This window comes from Manis javanica, chromosome 4, assembly GCF_040802235.1.
Source record: "Manis javanica isolate MJ-LG chromosome 4, MJ_LKY, whole genome shotgun sequence".
Lineage (NCBI taxonomy): Eukaryota > Metazoa > Chordata > Mammalia > Pholidota > Manidae > Manis > Manis javanica.
In genome coordinates, this window is record NC_133159.1 from 169,881,240 (window position 1) to 169,892,597 (window position 11,358).

The window sequence follows — 11,358 nt, forward strand, 5'->3', positions numbered from 1 at the left end:
TCCAGAGAGGAAGTGACTGCAGACATGGTTGGGGGGCGGGGGGGGGGAATGCCCCATGCCTGAGACAGAACACTTGAAGCGAGTCATTCTGGAGCCTACCAAGGGTCCATTCCTGGGGGATGAGTGAATTCCGCTCCACAGTCCCGAGGTGACTCACTCTGTATCTCGGGGAACTCACAGCCTGCCCCTCAGATGAGCAGAACAGGTGTTTCCCCCTTCGGGGTTCCCAGCCTGGGTGACTAGATGCTGAAGGGGAGAGGATGCCCATTCAAGCCCACAGAGGCTCGGGCACACTGTGAGAGTAGCTTGCTTCTGCGCCAGCGTTTTCCCCAGGGTGATGTGGGTGAGGGAGTGAGCACACAGCAAGGCAGCAGATCTTGGTGGTGTCTAAGGCCTCAGGGAGGAAAAACCCGGTGCTAGAGAGAGAAAAGTGTGCCTGTGTTTAAGGCTCTGCAGGAGCTGTCAAAGGAGGGAGCTTTCTAGCAAGTCCTTTTACTAAGCTTATCTTCCTTGATTTGAGGCCCAGGGTCAGAGGGTCTAGAAGGCCATTCCCTGGGGGTCTCTAAGAAACCTGCTCTCTGAACCTTCCACAGGAGTGGGCAAGGAAGCAAGCTTGGCCCTGCCGAGCCCTGGGACCCCACTCTCAGGTGGCCTGGCAGAGGGCTCTCCCCGCTTTATTGATGCAGGCCAGCCTCAAGACCGTGGAGGCTTTGGCCTGAAGTCTTATTTTGCAGCCAGAGAGAAAAAGTTTCTACAGATTCTCCACAATTGCTCTGCCTTGGTGGGCTCTAAAATTCAGACTCTGCATTTTGGCCAAAGGGCATCAATATCATAAACCCATACCGAGAAGACTTATGAAAAACAACTTTGCTGTTTAAGAATCACAGACTCGGTGCTCAGCATGGAAATCGTCAAATGCCTCAATTCAAGTTCCAGGGAGAATAGAAAAAGCAAGAAAATTCTCCCAATGCTCTATGTGACCGGAGCCCTCTCCAGACGAGCTCTGGGTCTTACATTTACGGTGACATGCAGAGAGCAGCTTAAAGCTTGGAATATTCTTATGAGCATTGCTGTTATTATAATAAAAGTTGTGGTATTTTTTTTCTTCCTCTGAAAATGAGCATTTTGAGCTTGCCCTTGATAAGAGGTTAAAGATAGCAGGAGGTGTCATCCTGGCAGGCTGCTTCTAACTTATTTACAGAAAGAGCCCATATGGTACAAAGCGTTCTGCAACCTGGCTTTTTTGCTTGTTTGTTTAGGTACCTTGTTTGTTTGTTAGATAAAAGATCATATCATCTTTCCATGTCAATATGTGTATATCTACATCTCCTGTGTGTTTCCTGTAAACTGAGAAACTAAGGGGTCTTCCTCCATGGAAGAGATGGAGTTATTCTGGAAATAGCCTGGAAGTGGGTCCCAAAGCAAGCATACATTCTGCTAACTGCTCCGCTAAACATCCCCACAGGAGCTCACCACCTCATCCCTTTGTCATGCTAAGCGGAACCCAGTTCCATTTTATTTCTGAGCCCCCTCATCTGTGTGACAGCGGGAAGGCTGGGGAGGGTGCCACCTCCAGGTTGTCTTGATTTCCCTCCTGCAAATTCCCCTCACCTTGCTCCAACCTCACTTTTTCCTTTCTACAAGTGGGCGATGGAAGGCAAAGCTACCCTTCTCCCTGGTAGAATGAACAACCCTCTTGCTTTGCCTGCGAGTGAGGGTTTTCCCAGGACATGGGACTTTCAGTTTTAACACCACGATAGTCCCAGGAAAACCAGGGGGGTTGGTCACCCTGTTCCCAGAATCATGGGAAGTCCGTGGGGATGTTGGGCAATCCTGACTGAGTTGCTGGAGATCCCCTATTCACAGTTCCACCAAGCTCAGGTCAGAAATTTCCCGAAGGTATGCTCAGAGACTCTTGTCGACTGGGCCAGCTTGCCCACCCTGGAAGCAGTTTCCAGGACAGGTGATGGATGCCTCAGAAGCACCCGGAAAGGGGGCAGCTGAGGACACTGACAGCTTCCCACTCTGCAAGGCCTTCACATGTCTGAAGCCAGCCACCATCTCTCCCCAGATTCTTCAATTTGTCATCAAACGAAGAGACTCCCAGGCCCTTCCCCAGCCTGGTCTGTGGGATCAGGACAAGGATTAGCCTGGGAGGAGGCCTGAGGGTTTACTCTCCCCTGTGTTAGGATCCTCAAAGGAGCAGCACTGGGTACAGCACAGACGCCCGTGAGGAGGAGCCACACACAGGCAGGACATGCTCTGCCCGACGCCGCAGGAGACACCACTCTGGGCCAGCAATGTCAGGAGATCCAGCTGAATTCAAGCTGAAGCCCTATGCCGGGAACTGGTTCAAGCAACATGCTGTTGGAATTCAGCCTCCCACACCTTTCCAGGTGAAGGGCCCCTGAATCTAAACCAATGGATCTAATTATTAATCTGGAAAATACCCAATAAGTACCCAATTTTCCCTTTGTTTCCAGACCTTCTGGACATTCTATGGTGCATTTATTGCATTTTTTTTTCAGCTGAACAACTGGACCAAATAACTTTGATTTTAAAATACTTCCCCTGAAAATATGAGCTTATTATTTGAAAATGTAAGTAGTATACATTTTGAAAAATAAATGACTGAATAAGTAGATGAATGTAAGACAAAAGATAAATCGCACTCAGAAGAATTCAAAATAATTTGTGTAGCTACTTTGCCCTCGAGGAGAGGAAGCAGAGCCCCCTGGCCCTTATGCATGGCCTGCACGTGGTGATTTCCTTCCAAAGAGCAAGCAGTCTGGAAATGGGAAAAAAAAGAGCAACTTTACAGTGGAGACACCTGACAGACACAGCTTCAGCCAGGTGATTTCAAAAGAAAAGAGATTGTCCTGTTTTGCCACACTGCCAGCACACTAGAACTGTGGGGAGACAATCTAGCTGAGTTCCAGTCCCAACTCTTTGTGGCCCCGGGGCAGTCACTTAACCTGACTGAGCCTCAGTTTCCCCCTCTGAAAGTGGGAAGAGGCTTAGAATGTGGTGACCAATGTCCAGCCCTTAGCAATATCAAGTGCTGGTGAAACCTCCAATTACATTCAGAGGGAGCCCGGGGGTACCTGGGGGGTGCAGAGGACAGCTCAGCAGAGGGTCATGCAGCCCACCCCACTCTGCTGGGCAGTTCCTCTCAGCCTCACAGATCCATCCAGCTATTCACTGATTCTCTGCTAAGGTCAGCAAAGTCAAGGGCCACTCAAACCTTCTTGGTCAGTTTGGTTAGGGGTGCTTGGCACAAAGTTTTGCTTGTTAACTTTATGGGACCCAGAGGGCACACTTTATAGACGTAATGTTCATTCCAGCATCTCAGACTACAAAACCCAAGAGTCTGAGTGTAGAGACACTCAGGAAGTCTAAAGGGTCCTCTCATCTTCAGAGGCCCAGTGCAGCTCACAGGAATGGCTGTATCAAAAGGCAGGACATCCTTACAAGTCTGTCCCATCAAGCCACCAGACACTGGTCATCTTTATGTGGCTGCACAAGAGGTTGAGTTCTCAGGGAGTGGTGAGGTGATCTGGGACCTTCAGAGCCGGGGTGGAACTCATGCCTGAGAAATGAGGCCCCACAATGCACGGGCATCCGCCAGAAGAGGGACTGGGAGTCAGGGCCTCAGCTCCCTCACAGGGTAAGTGGCATTTTGGTTCTTGTTTTCTTTCCTCCCTATTTTTCTTTTTTTCCCATACATTCTCCAAGTAAGTATCAAACATGTACTATAAACCCCAGGAACAAGCCCCAAGAAACAGATAAAAGGGTGGATGGCCTTCCTTCAAGATCTGACATACCACAGGCCCAGAACAGTCCCTGCCCACCGCTGGCCCCTGCTGGCTGTGCCTCCCCACTGGCTTGGTGGCCCAGGGCTCCAGCTCTCTGTCCTGAGCTTCCCTTGGGGAGAGAAGGGAGAGGGAAAGAAAGGGAATGGCTGCACCCAGGGTTCGCCTGGGAGGCCACCAAGTCAGATTCAGTCACGATGGCCCACTGGGGATTTCTCTGCAGCTGATGGTCCCATGAACAGAGAGAGAGAGAATCTCTTAGTGGCTGGAGAAGCATCTTTGTAGAAGGAGAGAGAATAAGTAACGGGTTAGCCACAGAGCCCTGCTGGCCTGAAGGTACAGGAAAAAAGGCAGGTGGTCACAGGTGTCCTGCTTCAGGCAGAAGCAACCCAGAAGGGAAAGATAAGAAAGAACAGGACGGGGAGGAAAGAGGCAGAGAGGGAGACAAAAGGCGACCCTGAGGACAGAGGGCCGCGGTGTAGCTCCCACTAGTTAACGCTCTGCCGCAGCCACCCAGCGCTGCTGGAAGATGGGAGTCACCACAGCTCCTTGCACCCTCACGGAACTGTACAGAGAAGAAAACCGTGACCCACGAGGTTCAGTTCTTCACCCTGATTCCACAGGTAGGGATTAGCTGGATTTGATTTGAATCTAGGACTGTCTGACTCCAGAATCCAGGCTTTTTAATGCAACTCCATTCATAAGTCAGTAATTGCCTCAGAAATTGCTGAATGCTGCCGGCTTTGTGTCCACACTTGACCCCTGGCTGCTTTTCACTGATTGTAATTTTTAAATAATTATTATGTAAAAGAAATTTTAAAATAATAAAGTTAGGTCAATATATACAGACATGGTGTTTTAAATAGGAAATGGATTTGGCTGCTAAGACGGAAGAACAGCGGCTCAAGCAGCTGAGTTTCTCTCTCTCTGGAGCAGCCCTCAGTCGCTGGGGATTCCTTTCTCTTCTGTTGCTCCTCCATCCCAAGGGTATGGTTCAAGATGGCTCAACCCACGTACTCATGTTCTAGGCAGCCGAAAGGAAAAGGGGGAGGAGAGGTACTCTTTTCCTTTCAAGGTACAGCCTGGAAGCTGAACACATCATTTTTCCTCACACTGTAGTCATAACAGACACATCGAGGGGCAAATGGATGACAGGTGAGCCTGAGAGGGCACTCCCCTCGGCCTCCAGCAGCCACAGGGGGCCTGGCTAGCAGAACATGCAAACGCATGTCTTTCTATACGTCTCATGATGTGCAAGAGTTGGGTTCCACTGACTTAGAAGACTGTGACTAGGTGGCATATAGAGGTCTGGATAAAAAGAGATTAGCATTCTGTGGCATTCTATGGGGAAACATGGAGTCTAAGGGCAAGAACATCAGGACAAGCTCCAACTCTCACAAAAAAAACATCAGTACAAGGCTAATCCTCCCCAGACTGTTTTCAACTGGGGAAACCTTTCCTCTAGTTGGCTAGCAAATAACAACAGAGATTTTAAAACCCTACACAATATATTTGCCAAGTGACTTCATTAGGGAATATAAAATAAACTAAAATGATAAGTAAGATTTATCGCCAGAATTCAAGGATTATTTAACATCAAAATTATCATGATAATAATAACAACAGCCTTGCTGGACTTTTGCCCCTCTTCATCCTTCCCCACCCTGCCCTATGTCCCTGGGGACTGCCCTGTGGAGGACCACACCCTGGCTTCTGATAAGCACAGCCAATGGGGGCAGCCAGGGAGGACAGGATGGGAGGCAGGCGGTTGGGGTGCTGATTCCTCCAGCTGCCTGAGAGCTCAGCCCTGAGCTGCTGCCTCCCTTGCCTGCCGGCCACAGTCGCTGTCAGGCAGCCCTCGCCATCACTCCATGTCAGGAAGCACTCACGTCGTTGCCCTTTCAGGCTTCCGCAAGGCAAAGCATTCCACGCCAGCTAACTCTGGGACACTGCACCATTTCTTGTTGTTTTCCTCACCTTCCTTTCCTTAAACTCTTCTCAAATTTGAATGTGCCACCTGTCTCCTGCTAGTAATTTGTACCAGGGCTGGTCCATACTCACGGCAGCCCCTTGAAATAGAATCCTGTGGTTAGATTGCTCACATATTTGAGGAGAGCAGAAATAACCTCATTCAAGGGAGCGGTGGGCATGGAACGGGCCCTGTGAATTCAATGGCATTGGGTGCCATTATCATCACTCAGCTTACTGGGGAGGGGAGGGTGGGCATGGGATGAAGGGCAGGTGGAGAATGAGGCACTAGGACTTGGAGTGACTCGGGCACTTAGATGCTATAGCAATAATGGTTGTTCTAAAGATGGTGGACACCTGGCTTTGCCTGGCAGCACTGGAGAGGATATACAGGAAAAAGGAAAAAATTGAAAGCTGTGACTGTCAAACTGAGAATGCAGTGGCCAGTGAGAATGGCTTGGTGGCAGCTTTGAAGGGGCCCTCATTTCCTGTCCTGGCAGAGTGGATGTGGCTGAAGGTGGCACCCAGGGCCTCACTGTATGTGTAGCAGGGATGCAGCTCCAATTAAATGCTCAGGGAAGAGCACGGTGGGGAAGTAGTGGGACCCTGAGGCTTATAATAGGAGCATCTGAGTAGTTGCAGACAAGGCTGAGAACCTTGAACTCTCAAATGCCCCTGAACCTCCCTTCAGCTCAGGTAGCCCCACCCCTGCCTAGGAACCCCTCAATGACTGCCCACTAGGACTGCTGCTTCACTAGAGGGCTGCCAAATCTCCTCCTCAATCCTCCAGGCCCAAAAGGAGAGTTAGATCCCAATTCAATCCAGAGGGGGATGGACCAGCCTTGCTCCAGGAGGATGGCCTACATACAGAAAAGTTGCAGGACCTTGCCAGTTCAAACCAAGAGTCTTGGGAGCATGTATGAGAATGGATTCTAAGCATTATAGCCTAAGGAAGATAAACACAAGTCTGACTGGGCTGAATTCACTGACATGGATATAACCACCTGGGCGTGGGCATTGCAGGTTAGCACGAATCATCACCTACAATGGCTAAATGGCTAATTGAGAACTAGATTTAACAGTGGCCTAAAGTTACTGACTTTGAGATGCCAAAGTTTCCCTAGCAAGCTGAATGTAGAGGAACGAGTCTGAAAGCTCAAAGAAATAGGAAATGTTTTAGTGAATCAATTATATTGCACCTCTTAGCCACCCCCAATCATATCTCCCCAACTTCTCCCCTTTACCAAGATGTTAAGAAATACATTGTGATGGGGGCACCAGTATCCTTCAGGAGCTCTGTGGTGACTCACTGTGGGCTGGAGGGGTGGTTGGGGATGCTACAAAGAAATTGGAGTCCTTGATCTCAATGAGAATAGCCAGATTCCAGAAGGGTAGAAATCAGGTGAGTGTTGTCAGACACTGGGTGATGCAATTACTTAATAAAAAGCAAAGGATGGTGGGGATCTATCATGAAGGCCAACTGATCACAGGGTTCCTGGGAATTAAGCAGATGAGCAACCTAGTAAGTTGCTATATAAAAGGAGGGAATATTTCAGGTCTGGTGGATAGAAACCAAATTCAAGTTGCCATAATAGGGATTCATAGCCTCCTATGCAGTTCCCAGATCTTCCAGGTCACAGATACAGGTCCCATCAACAAAAGGAGAAGCCAAGACCTTTTGAGGAGAGGTCTGCAAAGCCATTCTCCTGCTCATGAATTATTTTTCTATCTACATCACCTAGCATTGATTCCTGTGTCCTACAACCACGGACTCTGATTGGTACTATTGTTTGTTCTCTAGTTCTCTGTTACATGTATTTCATAATAAAGAAAGTGAATGTTATCCACTTCATTAAGGAAGAAAGATGAATGATTATCTCAATAAAAGCAAAAAAGGCATTCAATAACATTCAACATGTCAGTAATAGTAATAATAATTCAGGAAACTAAACTAGCTGCCAATTTCCTTAAGCAGATGACAATTTTCTATTAAAATGTACAGGAAAAATAATCAAAATGTGGAAGCCTTCTCTCTGAGACCAGAAACAAGAAATGAAAGCCTCTGTCACTACTTCTATTTAACATCACATTGTGGTCCAGCCCAAACCCTGTCAGCCAGATTGTAGCCTGCAAGGTGTCACTTGTGGACCAGAGCACCCTTAGAAGCCTCACCAGAAGAGTGAGCAGGGCTTCACTGGGACCCTGCAATGGGTGCTTCTAGACATGGGGGTGGAGAGCTGGAGGGATCATCGTAGTAGACGGTCTAGACAATACAATAAAAATAAGAAAAAGAAATTGAGAGGTATAAGAATTAAAAAGGAAGAAGCCAAGGGCCTTTATTTGCAGAAAATATGATATCCACAGAGAAAAATCCAAGAGAATCTTTGGACAAAATGTTGTATTTAAAAGAGTTCAGAGTGGTGTCTGAATATGAAAATACAAAAACCTCATAATACTCCTAGACAGTAGAATACCAATTAGAAAAAAAATGCCATTTTCAATAGCAACATAAGCTCTGAGATGCTTAAGAATAAATCTAACAAAACACATTCAAAATCTTTTTCAGAGAAAATATCTAACCATTATTGAAGGACATAAGAAGAAGACCTATATCCAAAAATGGAGAAATACAACCTGTGTAGAAATGGGAAGGCTCAATATTATGAAGTTGTCATTTACCCCCAAATTAATTTATAACTTGTAATCCATAATGTAACTTCAGTAAAAATCCAAAAGCTGTTCTTATCAAACTTGATAAAGAACACAGGCTAAGAAATATCTGAAGGACAATGTAACAGGATTTGCCCTTCCAAATGTTGTAACAATATTATAGTTAACATAGCAAGGTATTTGTGCAGGGAGAAACAAAGAGACCAGTAGAACAGAACAGAGGCCAAAACCTGACCCATGCCACATGAAACCAATACGTGGCAAAGGGGACATTACAGATGAGTGAAAAGAAGATGGCTGGGCTCTTCGAAGGTGGTGCTGGTAGAATTAGGTATCCAAATGGGAGAAAATACTTAAATCCTTACTATAGAGCAGACACAAAAATGAATTCTAGACAGATTGAGGCCTAAATGTTGAAACAAAATTTTAAAGCTCTTAGAAGAAAATAGGATTATCTCTATGGCACTGGGTAGAAAAGATTTCTCAAATGAGACACAAATAGGACAACTTATTTTTTACAAAACTTTGGTACCAAAAGAAAAAAAAAAAGACTATAACCACAGCAAAAACAAAGCCACAGACTTTAGAATTAGTTTTCAAACGATATTAAGAAGTCTTATAAATGCAAGAAGAAATGAGAAACAACCCAAGTGGAAAAATCAGCAAAGGATTTTAATAGGAAATTCAGAGAATGGTCAAGAGCATGTGGAAAGAGTCCCCAAACTCATCAGCAGGAAAATGAATATTAAAATGACCCTGAGAGACCACTTTATATTCTTCAGGTTAGGAAGAATTTTAAAAACTGATAATGCCAAGTGTTGCCAAAGACGCACAAACATAGGAACTTATACACACTGCTGGTGAGAGTGTAAATTGGATACAACCACTTTGAAGAACATTGTTAGTAAAATCAATGGTGAACAAATTCTTCAATCCCACCAGTCCACTCTGGGTACACACCATACTCAATTCTCATACCCTTGCCCAAAGAGGGATAAACAGGAATGCTCATTGTCCCTCTGTCTGTATTAGCAAAAAGCTACCACAACTTCATACACTGGATAAATAAATTGCAATCGAACTGTACAATGGAATACCATGCAGGAACTTTTTTAAAAAAATGAACTAGAAGTACATATATCACCATGGAAAAACTTGAAAACATAAATTTCAAAGCATCTTAAGTATAATATGCACATGATGTAACTTAACGAGTAAATAAAAAGCCCAAACAACAATTTTAGATATTATTTGTGGATGCTATGAAGACATCATGGAAATTCAGAAGACTGGTTATCTCTGGAGAAGGGAGGGAAGGAAACAACACTAGTGAGGGTTACACAGCAGAAGGAGTGGTAGCGAACTCTATATGTAATGCTTCAGTTCCTTAAAAATAGCAAAATCTCGGAAGCAAATATGGCAAAATATTAAGAGTTACTCAAATGAAAGATAGGTGCAGAGGATACTATGTTAAACTCTTAACTTTTGCTTAAAATATTTTACAATTATTTTTAATGGAGCCCTTTTTTGTAGAAATCAGCAAGCTGATTCTAAGATTCATTTAGAATGGAAGGGACCCAAAATAACCAAAATAATCTTTTTTAAAAAAAGAAAACTAATTTGGAGGATTCACAATTCCCAATTTCAAAACTTGCCACAAAGCTACAGTAATCAAGACAGTGCCCTACTGGCATAAGGAGAGACATACAGAACGATGGAATAGAATTGAGAGTCCAAAAATAAACCCTTATATTTGTATGGTCTATTAATTACTGACAGGGGTGCCAAGACAATTCAGTGGAGAAAGATTTATCTTTTCAATAAATATTGTTGGGACAACTGTATACCCACATGCAAAACAATGAAGCTGGACCTCCTACCTCATACGCCATATACAAAAATTGATTCAAAATAGATCAAAGACCTAAATGTAAGAACCAAAGCTATAAAACTCTTAGGAGAATATAAGAGCTAATGCTATAAAACTCTTAGAAGAAAAAATAGACATTAAGTCTTTGTGAATTTGGATTACACAATGGCTTGATATCCAAAAATATGTTATCCAAAGTACAATTGATAAAATAAAAGTAGATAAATTGGACTTCATCATAATTTTAAACTTTTGGGCTTCAAAGTATGCTATCAAGAAAGTGAAAAAACAACCCAAAGAATGGGAGGAAATACTTACAAACTGTATATCTAATAAGGGCCTAGTATGCAGAATATAAAAAGAATTCTTAAAATTCAACAATAAAATGACAATCCAATTAGAAAATGGGCAGAGAATTTCAATAGATATTATTCCAGAGAAGATACAACAGCAACCAATAAGCACATGAAAAGAAGATGCACAACATCATTAATCAATATAGAAATGCAAATCAAAACCACAATGAAATACCCCTTCACACTCACTGGATAGCTATATTCAAAAGGACGGACAATAAGAACTGTTGACGGGGATGTGGGATAGGATAACTGAAACCCTCATACATTGCTAGTAGAGTTATGAACTAGAGCAACCACTCTGGAAAACATTTGACATTGCCTCAAAATCTTAAACATTGAATAGTCCTATGACTGAGCAGTTCCACTTCTAGCTATATACCCAAGAGAATAAAAAACACATGTCCATAAGCGTAACAACAAAGCAAAACTGAAGGAACAAAACAGACTCCAAGAAGGGACTAGCAGTGACCAAAGGGAAGGGGCTGGGAAGGGTAGGGGGCAAGGGAGGGAGAAGGGGATTAAGGGACACTATAATTTGCAATCACAATATAGGTAGGTCACAGGGAAGGTAGTACAGCACAGAGAAGACAAGTAAGGACTCTATAGTATCTTACTAAGCTGATGGACAGTGACTGCAATGGGGTGGGGGTGGGGACTTGATAATTGGGTGAATGCTGAA

At 44.6% G+C, this 11,358-nt stretch overlaps 1 non-coding gene across 1 annotated transcript; it reads left to right on the top strand.

Annotated features, from left to right (window-relative positions):
- Positions 1-7,872: 7,872 nt before the first annotated feature.
- LOC118968194 (small nucleolar RNA SNORA52) lies at positions 7,873-8,007 on the top strand. The gene has a single exon (XR_005055723.1). It is a non-coding gene; the product is annotated as a small nucleolar RNA SNORA52 (small nucleolar RNA).
- The last annotated feature ends 3,351 nt before the right edge of the window (positions 8,008-11,358 follow it).